This window comes from Cherax quadricarinatus, chromosome 48 (genome assembly GCF_038502225.1).
Source record: "Cherax quadricarinatus isolate ZL_2023a chromosome 48, ASM3850222v1, whole genome shotgun sequence".
NCBI lineage: Eukaryota > Metazoa > Arthropoda > Malacostraca > Decapoda > Parastacidae > Cherax > Cherax quadricarinatus.
Window position 1 is genome coordinate 27,834,933 of NC_091339.1, and position 20,000 is coordinate 27,854,932.

At 38.8% G+C, this 20,000-nt stretch overlaps 1 protein-coding gene across 1 annotated transcript in view; it reads left to right on the forward strand.

Moving 5' to 3' along the window:
- Positions 1 to 3,560: 3,560 nt before the first annotated feature.
- Positions 3,561 to 20,000, forward strand: part of LOC128696104 (potassium voltage-gated channel protein Shaw) — a 117,707-nt gene continuing 101,267 nt past the window's right edge. Inside the window, exon 1 of the mRNA XM_053787182.2 lies at positions 3,561 to 4,086. The gene's annotated coding sequence lies outside the window, so the exon portion shown is untranslated. The remainder of the gene's footprint in view (positions 4,087 to 20,000) is intronic.

Sequence of the window (20,000 nt, forward strand, 5' to 3'; positions counted from 1 at the left end):
GGTGCTTCAAGAACACTGCTGTGAGGTGCTTCAAGAACACTGCTGTGAGATGCATGAAGAACACTGCTGTGAGGTGCATGAAGAACACTGCTGTGTGGTGTCTGAAGAACACTGCTGTGAGGTGCATGAAGAACACTGCTGTGAGGTGCATGAAGAACACTGCTGTGAGGTGCATGAAGAACACTGCTGTGAGGTGCATGAAGAACACTGCTGTGAGGTGCTTCAAGAACACTGCTGTGAGGTGCTTCAAGAACACTGCTGTGAGATGCATGAAGAACACTGCTGTGAGGTGCATGAAGAACACTGCTGTGTGGTGACTGAAGAACACTGCTGTGAGGTGCATGAAGAACACTGCTGTGAGGTGCATGAAGAACACTGCTGTGAGGTGTCTGAAGAACACTGCTGTGAGGTGCATGAAGAACACTGCTGTGAGGTGCATGAAGAACACTGCTGTGAGGTGCATGAAGAACACTGCTGTGAGGTGCATGAAGAACACTGCTGTGAAGTGCTTGAAGAACATTGCTGTGAGGAACATCAAGAACACTGCTGTGAGGAACATCAAGAACACTGCTGTGAGGAACATCAAGAACACTGCTGTGAGGAACATCAAGAACACTGCTGTGAGGAACATCAAGAACACTGCTGTGAGGAACTTCAAGAACACTGCTGTGAGGAACATCAAGAACACTGCTGTGAGGAACATCAAGAACACTGCTGTGAGGAACATCAAGAACACTGCTGTGAGGAACATCAAGAACACTGCTGTGAGGAACATCAAGAACACTGATGTGAGGAACATCAAGAACACTGCTGTGAGGAACATCAAGAACACTGCTGTGAGGAACATCAAGAACACTGCTGTGAGGAACATCAAGAACACAGCTGTGAGGAACATCAAGAACACTGCTGTGAGGAACATCAAGAGCACTGCTGTGAGGAACATCAAGAACACTGCTGTGAGGAACATCAAGAACACTGCTGTGAGGAACATCAAGAACACAGCTGTGAGGAACATCAAGAACACTGCTGTGAGGAACATCAAGAACACTGCTGTGAGGAACATCAAGAACACTGCTGTGAGGAACATAAGAACACAGCTGTGAGGAACATCAAGAACACTGCTGTGAGGTGCATCAAGAACACTGCTGTGAGGAACATCAAGAACACTGCTGTGAGGAACATCAAGAACACTGCTGTGAGGAACATCAAGAACACTGCTGTGAGGAACATCAAGAACACTGCTGTGAGCAACATCAAGAACACTTCTGTGAGGAACATCAAGAACACTGCTGTGAGGTGCATCAAGAACACTGCTGTGAGGAACATCAAGAACACTGCTGTGAGGAACATCAAGAACACTGCTGTGAGGAACATCAAGAACACTGCTGTGAGGAACATCAAGAACACTGCTGTGAGGAACATCAAGAACACTTCTGTGAGGAACATCAAGAACACTGCTGTGAGGAACATCAAGAACACTTCTGTGAGGAACATCAAGAACACTGCTGTGAGGAACATCAAGAACACTGCTGTGAGGAACATCAAGAACACTGCTGTGAGGAACATCAAGAACACTGCTGTGAGGAACATCAAGAACACTGCTGTGAGGAACATCAAGAACACTGCTGTGAGGAACATCAAGAACACTGCTGTGAGGAACATCAAGAACACTTCTGCAGCAGTCAGTTTTTAACAGCTGGTATTTACATAGTTCCTCATACAAGTTTATTTCAAATATTAATGTACTTAAAATCCGTTCAGAAATAAGTAATGGCATTACATATGTATGTAGTTTATACAACGTATGAATGAATTAATGTTTTTTATGTATTAATTCCAGATGATGATGACACTCGCACTCTCATTTCATTAGTTTTATTCTCATTTATCATAATTAATGCTTATAATGATTATTATACTTATAATTATTTTGTTCTAGGTATTTCGTGTTGCAATCAACGTTCACAGGAATGTTCTTGCTAAGCGGTATATATATATATATATATATATATATATATATATATATATATATAGGTAGTAGGTTGGTAGACAGCAACCGCCCAGGGAGGTACTACCGTCCTGCCAAGTGAGTGTAAAACGAAAGCCTGTAATTGTTTTACATGATGGTAGGATTGCTGGTGTCCTTTTTTCTGTCTCATGAACATGCAAGATTTCAGGTACGTCTTGCTACTTCTACTTACACTTAGGTCACACTACACATACATGTACAAGCACATATATACACACCCCTCTGGGTTTTCTTCTATTTTCTTTCTAGTTCTTATTCTTGTTTATTTCCTCTTATCTCCATGGGGAAGTGGAACAGAATTCTTCCTCCGTAAGCCATGCGTGTTGTAAGAGGCGACTAAAATGCCGGGAGCAAGGGGCTAGTAACCTCTTCTCCTGTATATATTACTAAATGTAAAAGGAGAAACTTTAGTTTTTCCTTTTGGGCCACCCCGCCTCGGTGGGATCCGGCCGGTGTGTTGAAAGAAAGAAGATATATATATATATATATATATATATATAATATATATATATATAATATATATAATATATATATATATATATATAATATATATAATATAATATATATATATTATAATATATATATATAATATAATATATATATATATATATATATATATATATATATATATATATATATATATATATATATATATATATATATATATATATATATATATATATATATATATATATATAAATATATATATCTATATATGAATAACTAAGGTGTAATGAACACTGGTCAGTGAAGACAGTAACTCAGGGTTTGACTGATCTGTATACATCGACACCTTCTTCTATGATCGTCTTCAGTTGAAGTCCCCTAAGGGGCTGAAGTTGCTTCAGTGAGCCCCGCTAGTGGCAGCCACACTAATCTTGCTCTGTTACCGTTTTTGCTACTGTTGGTATTGTTGGTGCTACTGTTGTTGCCACTGATACTACTCTTGATTTCGGTAATCCTACTGTCGTTACTGCTGTTGTTGCCACTTTTGTTGTTCTTGTTGCTACTGTTGTTATTCTGGTTCTGTGGCGTTATGTTAGATCTTAAACTGTCTACTCGGCTTGTGTTAGTTTTTATCCGAAGGAGAATGAAGAAAGAAAGAGAGAACGAAAGAAAGGAGAAATAAATAAATGAAGGAAGAAAGATAGAGAGAGAAAAGAAAAAAGAAAGTAAAGAAGGAAGAAAGAAAGATAGAAAGAGAAAAGAAAAAAGAAAGATAGAAAGAGAAAAGAAAAAAGAAAGAAAAAAAGAAAAAATGAAAGAAAGAGAAGAAGAAAGGAATAATGAAATGAAGACAAGAGAAAATCGCAAAGGACACCTACATGGAAAAAGCATTTTGTCTGAGACGTTTGAAGTGAGTGAGTGAGTGAGATACTAAAGGAGTGAGTAAATGTGTGAGTAAATGTGACAGGTGAGGAGAGTGATAGTCCCTGTGAGCCAGGCAGGTGAGAGGGAGTGTGACAGAGGACCACGTGTGGCCAGACAGTGACTGTGGATGCTGTGAGAGTCAGTGTGGCTGCAGCACCGAGCTACGGAGGCTGCATCTCCATCTCTCTCTCTCCTCCATCTCAGCCTCGCGCCTCACTCCTCCCGCCGCAACACCTTTGTAAACACACCCACCCATTCCTTCATGTATCCTCGCTTCCTTATGGGGGAAAAAATAATCTCGACATTATATGCTCATAATTTCCCCAATGAAACTTTAAAACGTGATAAATTCAACGTAATTACTTTCTTTTAACTGTAGTGAAATTTGCATAGAAATATAAGGTGCCTATCAGTCGAAATTTTGCCTGATTGAAAATACTCTTTTGGTAAATATTGATCATAAGGTCACTTTTAACTTAGAAAGAAAATTATTTTGATGGCTAGAACACCAAAATATGAGATGTTACTGTCACTCTTGATGTTTAAGTAGGCAATTAACAAAAAAGGTGTTAGAAAACATGACGAAGTGTGTTTTAGACAGTGACTAAAATCTGGATATCCTCTCAGCATCGACGTGACCTGCTGTAGTGATGCACTAGAAGTGTGTGGAGCATTTGTTTTGTCAGGTGAGTCTAGTGTACGTAACATTAGGTCATTAAACATGTGTAACATCATGTGTTCAAACATTTACTATAAATAACATTAAGTGTATCAAAGTTCATTAAACATATGCAACTGCAGATGAGTTGTTAGTGGTTAAACATACGAAGCAACTGCTGTAGCATCAGGTGATCAAATATACGCAACAACAAATGCAGTATTAGCTAATCAAATATACGTAACGAACGACTTAACAATATTATCAACAACACATTCCCCACATATTTGTTTCAAGACAAGAGGCCGACAGAATACATCAATACATATATTATTTTATTCAGTTTACTGCATGGGTAACATTAACGTGTCCTGATGAATTGCAAAATTCATCACTGAAGTCCTGATGTTTCGGTCTGATTACATGGTCACAGACCGGGCCGCGGGGGCGTTGACCCCCGGAACTCTCTCCAGTAAACTCCAGGTAAACTCCAGGTAAACATGTCTGTGGCTGTAGTCTCGTTACATTTTGTCAGGATATTTTTGTTTTGGTCTCGCTGCGTGCGTGTGTCCGTAAATTCGATCTCGCTAAACCCAGAAATACGTCACCGTGTACGTCTAGTCATTCAAACGTGTACCATCATCTTCTGAGTGTCGGAAACGTCTTAAACGTCTGTCTCCACGATAGAATAACGCAAATGATATCATCTTAGGAACACGTAAGGAATTCTGAAAAATAAAACACGCTCTTACCGGAAGGTAAATTATTAAACATTATTGAATTAGCCACTTGATCTATATATATTTAATAAATTAAATGGTTTAACCAATATGCTTCAATTTTTTTTAGTGGTCTTATGAAAGTAATAAAACTTTATTCTCAAAATAAAGTCTGAAATAAAGTTATATATATATATATATATATATATATATATATATATATATATATATATATATATATATATATATATATATATATATATATATATATATATATATATATTTATTATCACACTGGCCGATTCCCACCAAGGCAGGGTGGCCCGAAAAAGAAAATCTTTCACCATCATTCACTCCATCACTGTCTTGCCAGAAGGGTGCTTTACACTACAGTTTTTAAACTGCAACATTAACACCCCTCCTTCAGAGGGCAGACACTGTACTTCCCATCTCCAGGACTCAAGTCCGGCCTGCCGGTTTCCTTGAACCCCATCATAAATGTTACTTTGCTCACACTCCAACAGCACGTCAAGTATTAAAAACCATTTGTCTCCATTCACTCCTATCAAACACGCTCACGCATGCCTGCTGGAAGTCCAAGCCCCTCGCACACAAAACCTCCTTTACCCCCTCCCTCCAACCTTTCCTAGGCCGACCCCTACCCCGCCTTCCTTCCACTACAGACTGATACACTCTTGAAGTTATTCTGTTTCGCTCCATTCTCTCCACATGTCCGAACCACCTCAACAACCCTTCCTCAGCCCTCTGGACAACAGTTTTGGTAATCCCCCACCTCCTCCTAACTTCCAAACTACAAATTCTCTGCATTATATTCACACCACACATTGCCCTCAGACATGACATCTCCACTGCCTCCAGCCTTCTCCTCGCTGCAACATTCATCACCCATGCTTCACACCCATATAAGAGCGTTGGTAAAACTATACTCTCATACATTCCCCTCTTTGCCTCCAAGGACAAAGTTCTTTGTCTCCATTTATATATATATATATATATATATATATATATATATATATATATATATATATATATATATATTTATATATATATATATATCATGAAATGTATCTCCAACCGAGAGATGTGTATTTCTCTGGGTATACTCGCTGTGGGTATACCTTACATATACAGCTACATACATATACAGATACGTAATCTATGCTTGCATGTATCGTATATTATGACTGACTTCACTTGTGTAGCTAAGCCAACATACATTTAAACTGTTGTTGCCCTTGAGAAAGAGGTTCATCGTACCTGTTCTTCAAGTTGTGTATTAGGGGAAAAAATAGAGGATCTTAGCTGTGGTAATAAATTAAAAGCAACGAAAGAAGTAATTTACTTAAACACACACACACACACACACACACACACACACACACACACACACACACACACACACACACACACACACAGTCTACTCAACACAATAACAGTCACGAATGTAAAGAATATTACGTTTTTGTAAGAGATTGAATTTACCCGAAAGGTGGTGAGTGGGAGGAGTCGAGGTGGGGGTAAAGAATAGGTAGTGGATTATAGGTGGGAGATAGGGGTATATAGATGGGAAGTAGTGGAATGGAGGTGGGAAGTAGTGGTATATAGGTAGGAGGCAGTGGAATAGAGGTGGGAGGTAGTGGTATATAGGTGGGAGGCAGTGGAATAGAGGTGGGAGATAGTGGTATATAGGTGGGAGGCAGTGGAATAGAGGTGGGAGGTAGTGGTATATAGGTGGGAGGCAGTGGAATAGAGGTGGGAGGTAGTGGTATATAGGTGGGAGGCAGTGGAATAGAGGTGGGAGGTAGTGGTATATAGGTGGGAGGCAGTGGAATAGAGGTGGGAGGTAGTGGTATATAGGTGGGAGGCAGTGGAATAGAGGTGGGAGGTAGTGGTATATAGGTGGGAGGCAGTGGAATAGAGGTGGGAGGTAGTGGTATATAGGTGGGAGGCAGTGGAATAGAGGTGGGAGGTAGTGGTATATAGGTGGGAGGCAGTGGAATAGAGGTGGGAGGTAGTGGTATATAGGTGGGAGGCAGTGGAATAGAGGTGGGAGGTAGTGGTATATAGGTGGGAGGCAGTGGAATAGAGGTGGGAGGTAGTGGTATATAGGTAGGAGGCAGTGGAATAGAGGTGGGAGGTAGTGGTATATAGGTGGGATGCAGTGGAATAGAGGTGGGAGGTAGTGGTATATAGGTGGGAGGTAGTAGTATATAAGCAGGAGGTAATGGTATATAGGTGGGAGTAGTGGTATATAGATGGGAGGTAGTGGAATGGAGGTGGGATGGAGAGAAAGAGAAAGCTGCCACATATCTCGCCCTTGAGGGAGATGGAGAAGATGGAGAAGAGAGATATAAGAAAGATATCAGAAACGCCAAATATATTTCCTTCTCTTACTCGAGATGGAGAGGAGAAACATAGAGGGACGAGTGCGTATCTTCCTTTCTCTCGGCTCAGAGATAGATGGATACTAGGGAGGGAGTGACGTACATTTCCTCCAAGATAGATTAACCTGATTAATTACGTAGAGATGGAATCCTAAGCAGTCGACGTTATTCCTAAACACTTGTGTTTTTTTTTTTCATTCTCAAACACCTGTTTAGCCTTTCCATTCCCACACACTTGTTTTATTGTATCACTTCCAGACACCTGTTTTATTGTGTTTTCCGACACACTTGTTTTATTGTATCACTTCCAGACACCTGTTTTACTGTGTTTTCCGACACACTTGTTTTATTGTGTCCCTTCCAGACACCTGTTTTACTGTGTTTTCCGACACACTTGTTTTATTGTGTCACTTCCAGACACCTGTTTTATTGTGTTTTCCGACACACTTGTTTTATTGTATCACTTCCAGACACCTGTTTTACTGTGTTTTCCGACACACTTGTTTTATTGTGTTGATCCCTAACACGTGTTTACTGTGTTATTCCCTAACATGTATTTGTTGTGTCACTCCCAAACACGTGTTTTTGGCGTCAGATAAAACAATCTCGTCCTGAAAGCAAAGTCAAGATAGGGGAATGGTTCTCTGCTGACAATAAAGAGGGGAGATAAGACTATTTTATCTTTCTGGCTGTAGACTCTACCCTCCCCGTGTGTGTGTGTGTGTGTGTGTGTGTGTGTGTGTGTGTGTGTGTGTGTGTGTGTGTGTGTGTGTGTGTGTATGTGTACTCGCCTGTATGTGGTTGCAGGGGACGAGTCTAGCCAGTAAGCTAGATTGGACACGTTTACTGACTCTCAAAAAGCCTATCCCTGCCTATCCTATCAATTCATCTGAGTTTCATTGTATGATGTTATCATGTCTCCCCAGGTTCTTCTGTAACCAGTGTCGTTAGACTCAGTTATTTTAGTTTCTGTTTGCAGTTCATACATCTTAGCTCTGGAACAAGCATCTAGCATCACATCTTTGCACTTCCCCCAGTTTCGTATCCTTTTTTCCTCTGTGAGTTCCATATTTGCGCTGCAGTCTCCAACATGGGTCGGACATACATACGTCATACAAAGAGTCATAAATGACTCTATTAAGATTTCTGAAGCTACGCTTAAATTTGCCAGACGGGCATTGGGTGTAGAGGCATTATTCTCAGTCTTGGGTCTTTCTCTTTTAGTGAAGTTTGCAAACTGTACTCACCTAGTTGTATTTGAGGAAATGGTATGGTGATACCGACAAGATGTGGAAAAAGACACTTATGTACAGTTCAGGACATTTATTAAAGGAAACGTTTCGCCACGAGTGGCTTCTTCAGTCCTAATACAGAGAAAACTAAGAAAACACACATATATATAGTGGTGGGAGTCAGGTGAGGTGAAGCGTGGGTAGAGGTGGTAGTAGTAGTAGTAGTAGTAGAAGTAATGGAACTAAGGAGGTGAGGTTAGAGAGGGACCTGCTGGCATCAAGTAACACCAGTTCCCAGGATGGGTAATATCCTCTTGCTTAATAATTTTGAAATACTGTAACTACCGGACTTTTGCTTTATAGTGTTACTGACAGAAATTAGTGCAGCTTCAATGCATTTTCTCCGTCTTAAGTCGTCTTCTTTAATAACTAGTTTAGCTTCATTGAATTTCATGAGGTGTCCAACATCGTCTCTATGTTGAACACATGCGTTTTTGCGGTCATCATTTCTGCAAGCATTTTTGTGTTCTGCTATCCTAATGTCCAGAGTTCTGGCTGTTTCCCCTACATATACTTTGTCACACCCCCCACATGGTATAGTGTAGATTCCTGCACTTGATATTTTGGTCATTGTACCCAAAAATCTTGACGTACAGGGCATCCTCAACACCATCAACACTCTGGAACCTACTATTAAATTTACTCTAGAAGAGGAGAAGGACAACCAGTTACCTTTTCTCGACGTTCTCTTACGCACAGGGGAAAGCAAACTTTCTTTTAAAGTCTACCGGAAGCCTACCTACAAGAATGATCTTCTACATTTCTTCTCTCACCATGACACAAGAACTAAAAGAGGGGTAGTTATTGGCTTCTTTCTGAGAGCCTACAGAATTTCCAGTCCGCAGTTCCTCGAAGAAGAATGTACATACATCACCAACTCTTTTAGTTCACTACACTTTTCCCTACACTTCATACGTGACTGCAGGAAACGTGCAACACGTATCCTCAGCAAGACCAACACCTATCAAATTGAAGAAAAGCCTCCAAGTTACATCGTTTTACCGGTCAGCAACGTTGCCACAAATGTTTCAAAAATGTTTGACAGAAAACTGGCTAAAATATCTACCAGCTGTTCAACTACTATTAGGAACCTGATACAAAAACCCAAGCATGATTCTGGCACAAGTGCAGGAATCTACACTATACCATGTGGGGGGTGTGACAAAGTATATGTAGGGGAAACAGCCAGAACTCTGGACATTAGGATAGCAGAACACAAAAATGCTTGCAGAAATGATGACCGCAAAAACGCATGTGTTCAACATAGAGACGATGTTGGACACCTCATGAAATTCAATGAAGCTAAACTAGTTATTAAAGAAGACGACTTAAGACGGAGAAAATGCATTGAAGCTGCACTAATTTCTGTCAGTAACACTATAAAGCAAAAGTCCGGTAGTTACAGTATTTCAAAATTATTAAGCAAGAGGATATTACCCATCCTGGGAACTGGTGTTACTTGATGCCAGCAGGTCCCTCTCTAACCTCACCTCCTTAGTTCCATTACTTCTACTACTACTACTACTACTACCACCTCTACCCACGCTTCACCTCACCTGACTCCCACCACTATATATATGTGTGTTTTCTTAGTTTTCTCTGTATTAGGACTGAAGAAGCCACTCGTGGCGAAACGTTTCCTTTAATAAATGTCCTGAACTGTACATAAGTGTCTTTTTCCACATCTAGTTGTATTTGCTGGGGTCGAGTCATAGGTCCTGTGTGCGTGTGTGTGTGTGCACATACATGAAGACGTGATCAGGACTAGTGTCAACAGCCGTGACAATACAGGTGACACGGCTCTGTGCGGCGGAGAAATGGTCTCAGAGGTCGCCTCTCTTGCAGCATCCTGGGGATTGTAAGCTTATCTTTCTCTCTCTCTTCTCTTCTCTTCTCTCTCTCGTCATCTCTTTTTATCACTTAAAGTTGATAAAAGATTAAGGATGAGAGTTCCTACACGTTATTAGGAACTACAAACTTTGGTCCTGCCTCATCTCATTACAAAGCCTCGCTCTAGCAATTGCTTTCATGTGTGTTTTTACAGATGTAAACTAAAGTTACCATTAAACACCACACTGTGTACATGGAGAGGCTGAGGCAACTCTGGGCCATTGTTTTTATGTGGTCAGTTGAACAGATTTCTCAAGTCATCAACGTATATTTTTAAGTTGAGAGACGAACGAATGAAAGAGTAATGTCCCTTGTGAAGAGGGAGAGACACAAGCCGCAGATGGTTGCCCGTCTTGTGGAGTAATAGCTGTTTTCTTGCATTTCCTTGCGCACGATAGCAAAGCTACTGATGCCTCAATACCCAATCACCTCTGTGGATTCCACGAAGTGATTTTCTCATGAGGTGGGGAAGTCGGAGTTGGAAAGAGTCCTGGACCAGGAGGTCTGGTCTAGGGCCGGCTCACGGGGGCGATGTCCCATGAATACAGCACATACGTCAACAGGTAGCGACACTTCTGTTGCAGAACCCAGAGATTCTTGACCTCATTCGGCACAATCACATATACTCGCCTCTATACTCACCTATATGTGGTTGCAGGGGGTCGAGTCACAGCTCCTGGCCCCGTCTATAGTAGGTACACTCGCTCCCTGCTTCAAGAGCTTTGTCGTACCATTTTGCTTCACTCTCGAGTTTCATCTAACAACTCTAAGGCTGAAGAAATTCTTCCTAACATCCCTATGACTCAGCTGAGTTTGCAACTACCAGTTGTGCTATCTTGTGTACACAATCTTGTGCACACGTGTATACATTATTATGTACATTCTTGAGTTCATTCTTAAGCACATTCAGTTTCTCATTGGTCTGCTTCCATCTTTCTCATTTCTGTCTCTCCCATTCTGCTTATAGTTCGGTTTCTCATTTTTACATCTCTCTTCATATGTATCTTATCCTCCTCCTCTTCCTGTCTCTCTCTTTCTCACTCTCTCTCTTTCTCTCTCAAGAAAGATATATTTAAAAATCCAATTATTTCAATTTTTTTGCTCCCACAGATATATTTAACGAACCTACGATTTTTTGTCTCCTTCCAGGGGTGAAAAAATTAATAAAATCTTATCATCAATTTTCAACTAAACCCACAAGACAGAAATTCAGCGAAGTAATAATTTAAATGGGAAAATTCAACAACGAATACAATAAGGAAATACATCATAAAAATACAAAGAGCTGCTGACAAGATACAATATAAAACATAATAGATTCATTACGGGAAATATAAACATTACAAAAATAAAATAGGTGTATATAGTGTAATTCAAAGATTAAATTATTTAATATTTACAAAAACAGTGAAAAGCAACAAATACAATAAAGATGAATAAGAAAACTGGAAATGGGACAGAAATTACAAAAACATCAATTGGAATAATATGATTTGATTGCCAAAACATTTGACAGAAAGGGGTCGTCAATATTTCGTTCATTATGGGACATTGTCACTCTGTTGTGTTGAATAAATGGTACAATACCGAGGCTGGAACAATTCATGGCTAACCCACAATATTGTGGCTAAAGCAGTTCATAACTAACTCACAATACGTGACTGGAACAATTGACAACTAATTTATAATACAGTGGCTGGAACAATTCACAACTACCCAACAATTCCGTGGTTGAAACACTTCATAGCTAACCCACAATACTGTGGCTGGAACAATTCACAACTACCCAACAATTCCGTGGTTGAAACACTTCATAGCTAACCCACAATACTGTGGCTGGAACAATTCACAACTACCCAACAATTCCGTGGTTGAAACACTTCATAGCTAACCCACAATACTGTGGCTGGAACAATTCACAACTAACCCTCAATTTGCAGATAAAACTTTAGATAACGCTGTGGTCTCTCCAAGACACTGGTCTAGAAAGTTTCGTGACCTAACACTGGTCTAGAAAGTTTCGTGACCTAACACTGGTCTAGAAAGGATCTTTGAACCTGTTGGTTATCTGTTTAGTTTCCCTATTTACAAGAAAGATTTTCCGGCCAACCTAGATAGAAACCAAGTCAAATCCTTAGTGCTGCTGCTGCAGTTTATATATATATATATATATATATATATATATATATATATATATATATATATATATATATATATATATATATATATATATATATATATATATATATATATATATATATATATATATATATATATATATATATATATATATATATATATATATATAAATATTACCCTGATAGAAGAGCAAATTAGTGGCAAATATCACAATACATTGTTAGTAACCATGTTAAATTGTTGTCCAATATCAGCATTTAGTGTTAATAACATTGATATATCTATTAGTTAGACATAATATGTATAAATATAATACTACAATGCAATACATGAAGGAATAAATTCAATTATACGGACATTTATCTCAAACCGAAATATATATATACACATTAACGACTGGAATACACGACCACAGTGACAGTTTAGTGTGTGTGTGTGTGTGTGTGTGTGTGTGTGTGTGTGTGTGTGTGTGTGTGTCTTGGGTTCTGACATAACAAGTGAGAATCAATCATGATTGTCCCCTCACTCTCGATGTTGTTGCCATGACAACCTCTCGCGTAAGCATCCACAGTTGCCATGACAACCTCTCGCGTAAGCATCTATAGCTGCTATGGCAATATTCTGCACCATCATCCATGTAGTTACTATGGCAACCTCTTACATTATTCAGGCAGATGCCATGGCAGCCTCTTACATCATCCAGGCAGTTGCTATAGCAACCTCTTACATCATCCAGGCAGTTGCTATAGCAACCTCTTACATCATCCAGGCAGTTGCTATAGCAACCTCTTACATCATCCAGGCAGTTGCTATAGCAACCTCTTACATCATCCAGGCAGTTGCTATAGCAACCTCTTACATCATCCAGGCAGTTGCTATAGCAACCTCTTACATCATCCAGGCAGTTGCTATAGCAACCTCTTACATCATCCAGGCAGTTGCTATAGCAACCTCTTACATCATCCAGGCAGTTGCTATAGCAACCTCTTACATCATCCAGGCAGTTGCTATAGCAACCTCTTACATCATCCAGGCAGTTGCTATAGCAACCTCTTACATCATCCAGGCAGTTGCTATAGCAACCTCTTACATCATCCAGGCAGTTGCTATGGCAACCTCTTACATCATCCAGGCAGTTGCTATGGCAACCTCTTACATCATCCAGGCAGTTGCTATAGCAACCTCTTACATCATCCAGGCAGTTGCTATAGCAACCTCTTACATCATCCAGGCAGTTGCTATGGCAACCTCTTACATCATCCAGGCAGTTGCTATGGCAACCTCTTACATCATCCAGGCAGTTGCTATGGCAACCTCTTACATCATCCAGGCAGTTGCTATAGCAACCTCTTACATCATCCAGGCAGTTGCTATGGCAACCTCTTACATCATCCAGGCAGTTGCTATGGCAACCTCTTACATCATCCAGGCAGTTGCTATGGCAACCTCTTACATCATCCAGGCAGTTGCTATGGCAACCTCTTACATCATCCAGGCAGTTGCTATAGCAACCTCTTACATCATCCAGGCAGTTGCTATAGCAACCTCTTACATCATCCAGGCAGTTGCTATAGCAACCTCTTACATCATCCAGGCAGTTGCTATAGCAACCTCTTACATCATCCAGGCAGTTGCTATAGCAACCTCTTACATCATCCAGGCAGTTGCTATAGCAACCTCTTACATCATCCAGGCAGTTGCTATGGCAACCTCTTACATCATCCAGGCAGTTGCTATAGCAACCTCTTACATCATCCAGGCAGTTGCTATAGCAACCTCTTACATCATCCAGGCAGTTGCTATAGCAACCTCTTACATCATCCAGGCAGTTGCTATAGCAACCTCTTACATCATCCAGGCAGTTGCTATAGCAACCTCTTACATCATCCAGGCAGTTGCTATAGCAACCTCTTACATCATCCAGGCAGTTGCTATAGCAACCTCTTACATCATCCAGGCAGTTGCTATAGCAACCTCTTACATCATCCAGGCAGTTGCTATAGCAACCTCTTACATCATCCAGGCAGTTGCTATAGCAACCTCTTACATCATCCAGGCAGTTGCTATAGCAACCTCTTACATCATCCAGGCAGTTGCTATAGCAACCTCTTACATCATCCAGGCAGTTGCTATAGCAACCTCTTACATCATCCAGGCAGTTGCTATAGCAACCTCTTACATCATCCAGGCAGTTGCTATAGCAACCTCTTACATCATCCAGGCAGTTGCTATGGCAACCTCTTACATCATCCAGGCAGTTGCTATAGCAACCTCTTACATCATCCAGGCAGTTGCTATAGCAACCTCTTACATCATCCAGGCAGTTGCTATAGCAACCTCTTACATCATCCAGGCAGTTGCTATAGCAACCTCTTACATCATCCAGGCAGTTGCTATAGCAACCTCTTACATCATCCAGGCAGTTGCTATAGCAACCTCTTACATCATCCAGGCAGTTGCTATAGCAACCTCTTACATCATCCAGGCAGTTGCTATAGCAACCTCTTACATCATCCAGGCAGTTGCTATAGCAACCTCTTACATCATCCAGGCAGTTGCTATAGCAACCTCTTACATCATCCAGGCAGTTGCTATAGCAACCTCTTACATCATCCAGGCAGTTGCTATAGCAACCTCTTACATCATCCAGGCAGTTGCTATAGCAACCTCTTACATCATCCAGGCAGTTGCTATAGCAACCTCTTACATCATCCAGGCAGTTGCTATAGCAACCTCTTACATCATCCAGGCAGTTGCTATAGCAACCTCTTACATCATCCAGGCAGTTGCTATAGCAACCTCTTACATCATCCAGGCAGTTGCTATGGCAACCTCTTACATCATCCAGGCAGTTGCTATAGCAACCTCTTACATCATCCAGGCAGTTGCTATAGCAACCTCTTACATCATCCAGGCAGTTGCTATAGCAACCTCTTACATCATCCAGGCAGTTGCTATAGCAACCTCTAAAGAAGACATGTAGAAGAGATGGAGTGTTACAGAAATGCTTCTTCAGTCGCACAAACTATATATATATATATATATATATATATATATATATATATATATATATATATATATATATATATATATATATATATATATATGTATATATATATATATATATATATATATATATATATATATATATATATATATATATATATATATATATATATATATATATATATATATATATGCAAAGAATTCGCAAGAGCAGGCGAAATATACACAATCACTGATCTCTGGTCGAAGGAGACTCGAACCTACGAACCTTGGAACAAGGTACGCAGTGCTTTACCATCTCATCACACTGGACCAATTCCTTGGCGTCCAGCTTATGCTAGACGTTGATCCAAGGCCAGCTTGGAATGTAAAGGACCTGCCAAGTATGGGTCAACATACCATACCCCCGGCCGGGATTGAACCCGCGGTCATAAAGACTCAAAACTCCAGCCCGTCGCGTTAGCCACTGGACCAGCTAGCCACAATAAGATTCATCCAACTAGGTATATTTCTACACCATAGGAAAGTTAGCACAGGCACCTCTGTGACCACAAATGCAAGTTTTTACAGACGAATCTCCAGCTAGCGTGGCCGTGACGAACTCTAGCTCAAGTCCCTTCACTGCCGTCAACATGACTCAAGAAATCGTAATGACACGATTGCAAACAAACCATACCACGGCCGGAGATAGAACCCGCGGTCAGAGAGTCTCAAAACTCCAGCCCGCGGGTTCAATCCAGCCGTGGTATGGTTTGTTTGCAATCGTGTCATTACGATTTCTTGAGTCATGGGTCAACATGCCTGCTGCAGTGTTCCTCCTTTCTTATGTTCATATATATATATATATATATATATATATATATATATATATATATATATATATATATATATATATATATATATATGTAATATGATGGAAACCAAGTTAAACATATATATGTAATATATATGTTCATATATATATATATATATATATATATATATATATATATATATATATATATATATATAATATGAGTGCCTGCACTCTGAAGGAGGGGTGTTAATGTTGCAGTTTAAAAACTGTAGTGTAAAGCACCCTTCTGGCAAGACAGTGATGGAGTGAATGATGGTGAAAGTTTTTCTTTTTCGGGCCACCCTGCCTTGGTGGGAATCGGCCAGTGTGATAAAAAAAAAAATAAATATATATATATATATATATATATATATATATATATATATATATATATATATATATATATATATATATATATATATATATATATATATATATATATATATATATATATATATGCAAAACAACCACTCTGAAAGAATAGAGAAATTCCAAGCGCTTTCGTGACTACTCACATTATCAAGGAACTATGAAAGTGAAGCATCCAAGGAAGCTATATAAGGGGTCGGCCAGCACCTCACTATCAGATCCCACAACGGTTAAACACGTGACGCGCGGCGAGCCAACTTGGACAGGTCCTTTGCAAAACTCACCCCCAAGCTATTTATTTGTCCAGTGTATTATTAAATTCTACCCAAATTCTATTAATTATAAATGGATCTAATTTATATAAACCAAAGGAAATATTCATATTATTGTCAAAACTGCTTTTTATGAAACAAGATTCAATTATATTCCTGTCGACCATGGACTTGCTTGATACTACTTTCTCAACTTTTTGAAAATCAATTGGATGGTTAAAATCTCTTACATGAATAAATAGAGCATTGGAATCTTGTCCAGTTCTAATGCTATATTTATGTTGTTTTAATCTTAGTTCGAGATTTTTACCAGTTTGACCGTAATAAACTTTATCGCAAATTTTACAAGGAATCTTATAGACACATCCATCAGCATTTTGGGGGGAATTCTTAATCAAAAGTTTTTTTACTGTATCAAGATTTTTGAATACAACTTTAATATTAAAAGTCTTAAGAAGAGAAGGCATATCAACCAAGTTTTCATGGTAAGGGAGAACCAACATATTTTTAGTTGAATAAGGCTGGTTGCCCTTTTTTTGGATTATAAAAAGTGTTCCTAGCAACTTTAAAAGATTTATCAATTACATTTCTTGGGTATTTTAAATCATTACCTATTTCATAAATTTTGGATATTTCCTCATCTATGAACTCAGGACTACAAATTCGTAAAGCTCTCAAAAACATTGATGAGAAAACAGACAGTTTGACTCTATCTTGATGCGAGGAATAATAGTGGACATAGGAACAGTTATTTGTAGGTTTTCTGTAAATTTTAAATTTGAATTCATTATTACCCTTAATAATTAAAACATCTAGAAAAGGCAATGAGTTATTTTCTTCAAACTCAACAGTAAAGTTTATAGAATGGGCTAAGCTATTTAATTTTCCAAGAAAATGGTGTATATCTACATTTTTGGGCATAAGACACAAAATATCATCAACATATCTGAACCATTTACCTCTATTAGGGAGGATTGTGTTAAGCAACCTTGTTTCAAAAAATTCCATGTATAGGTTACTAAGAACAGGTGAAAGAGGATTTCCCATTGCCATACCAAACTTCTGAGTGTAAAACTTATCATTAAATACAAATTTTGCATCAACAATGCAAAGTTTAATAAGTTTAATGATAGTAGGAACTGGCAATGGTAAATCATAGTTAACGAGTTCTTCAGATAAGAAACTTAATAAATCATCAACAGGAACTTTCGTAAACAAGGAAGTAACATCAAAACTAACCATGTTAAAATCATTTAAGTCAGTCAAGGAGTTTAATTTATCAACCAAGTCTATGTTGTTTTTAACATTAAAGTTAGAAATTTTGCCAACAATAGGGCTCAAAATATCAACAAGCCATTTGGATAATTTATATGAAACTGACCCTATGGAGCTAATAATTGGTCTGACTGGATTCCCTGGTTTGTGTGTTTTTATTAGTCCATACATGTAAGGTAAAGATGGATTAGTGGAAGTAAATTGTTTGACTAATTCATCTTTGCCTTTCAGTAGAAGTTTTATTGTTTTATTGAAATTGTTGTTAACGGTTTCTAGGGGATTTTTCCTAAGTTTAGAATAGGTTTCAGTATCATCTAAGAGATTATTCATTTTTTCTTGGTAATCATTTTCTTTCATAATTACTATTGCATTTATTTTGTCTGCTTTAGTAAGGCGCAAATTTTTATTGTTATTAAGTGTATCATAAGACATAAAGAATCTTTGAGGGCAATTGGGAATGTTTGGTTTTAACATAGAGCTATATACCATTCCTTTACTAATATTAATTTCATCAGAGGATAAATCAGAAAATTTTTCAAAGTTACAAAAGGCTTTTGCAATTTCAACATTATTAAGTTTTCTTGAAGTTGCAAAACTTAGGCCAAAACCTAGAGCAGCAGTTGTATGTTTGTCTAAAATTTCATCTGATAAGTTAATTACAAAATTGTTATATATATATATATATATATATATATATATATATATATATATATATATATATATATATATATATATATATATATATATATATATATATATATATATATATATATATATATAAATATATATATATAATGTATAAAATCAAGTTCCAGTTTTCCTGAAAACTTCAGTTATTAACTTATAATTAAATATTTATCATTAAAGACAATAACTACTACCCACCCCACTACCACCACCACAACAACTGCCACCAGAACTACCACCATGGCTACAGCTACAACCACAATCAACAACAACCACCACACAACTGGGGATCACCTCTTCCTTTCCTCTCTGAACTTCTGGTGACTTCAAGATGGTCGCGTCTTCAAAGGATTTACTATCGTCTCTTCGTCTGAGTTTTCCAGCTGTTCAGACCACTTGTCCTCCACATTGAAGGTCTGAAAGGTATTAGCAGGCGTCTGGAAGTTAGTTTCTGATGTCTGTAAAAAGAATTATCAGATGTGTGACGGGCATTTTCAGATGTCTCAAGGGGTATTAGCTGACGCCTGAAAAGTAATATCAGATATCTGAAAGGCAATGTCAGATATCTGGAAGGTATTATCAAACGTTTACAAAGGAATTATCAGACGTCTGTAAAATGTTACCAGGTGTCTGAAACGTATTATCAGAAGTCTCAAAGGTATTATCAGACGTCTGAAACGTATCACCTGTCGTCTGGAAGACATCAGACGTTCCCAGAAGGCACCTCACTTTTTTCCACAAGTCCCCCTTCCCCTCTCCTGAAAGACACACACACACACACACACACACACACGAGGCGGGGCCAGGAGCTGAGTCTCGACCCCTGCAACCACAATTAGGTGAGTACAATTAGGTGAATACACACACACACACACACACACAGAGCTACAGTACTGGTCACACTAGCGTATCCGGATGTGGAGACACCGGTGAAATGGCCGGTAAAAGCTACGGAAAGGAAAAACAATTCTCGAAATAGTTAAAACTAAAACTGGAACTGAAAAAAAGAAATGAGAATAAAAAAATCATGATTTTTTTTGGTTAAAATGATAC